This window comes from Petaurus breviceps, unplaced genomic scaffold, assembly GCF_028583685.1.
Source record: "Petaurus breviceps papuanus isolate PSGF00001 unplaced genomic scaffold, PetGlider_PUasm1.0 98, whole genome shotgun sequence".
Classification (NCBI taxonomy): domain Eukaryota; kingdom Metazoa; phylum Chordata; class Mammalia; order Diprotodontia; family Petauridae; genus Petaurus; species Petaurus breviceps.
Genome location: NW_027187460.1, coordinates 1036680 through 1037533, shown reverse-complemented (window position 1 = coordinate 1037533; position 854 = coordinate 1036680).

Here is an 854-nt window from a genome sequence, read left to right as displayed (position 1 = left end):
TGCATGGTGTCTCCCCCATTACACTGTAAACTCCTTATGCGTCTTTTTTGCCTCTTTTTGCATTCTCAGAATTTACTTAGCACAGTGTCTGGCATATAGTAGGTGTTTAATAAATGTTGATTGATTATTTGGTTTATTGTTTAGTTCTTTGTGAATCCAGGAGACAGAGGGAAATAGTCACCACAAAAATCACTTATCCATATCTTATAGCTCATCAGGAAGCTTCCCTCATTCTGTAGGACATGTTCTATGTCCAGGCTCCCAGGAACCCTAAGGCAGGGAGGGTCAAACATCTAGGCTCAGGTCACCATCCCTGGGGATACAACTGGATGGCCTGGACCCTCCTCCTAAAAGGTCAGCTATAAAGAAATGGCCACCAGAACTGAAAAATAGAAATAATCCACCATGTGGTCTTTCCTTGTTCTTCTGCTGGCTGCTTGTCCTAGGGTCTCAGTAAGTCCTAAACTGCTGTGGTCTCTCCAGACCCTGGGATCTTCCTCTTCTTTGTCTCTAAAATTAACAATAATAGTTTGGTGATAATTATTCTTCTAGAATTATTAGACAATAAACTATCATTGGATGTATTCAAGCAAATGTTAGATAGTTAACTGTTGGGGACTCTGGAAAAAGGGCTGCAGTGTTAAGTAAGGATGTGACCAGATGTTTCTGATTCAAAGATGCCATGAGTTGGAGGGAAGGGGGGAAGGAAAGGAAGGAAGGAAAGAAGGAAGGAAGGAAGGAAAGAAGGAAGGAAGGAAGGAAGGAAGGAAGGAAGGAAGGAAGGAAGGAAGGAAGGGAATAAGGAAGGAAGGGAAGAAGGAAGGAAGGAAGGAAAGTAGGAAGGAAGGATGGAA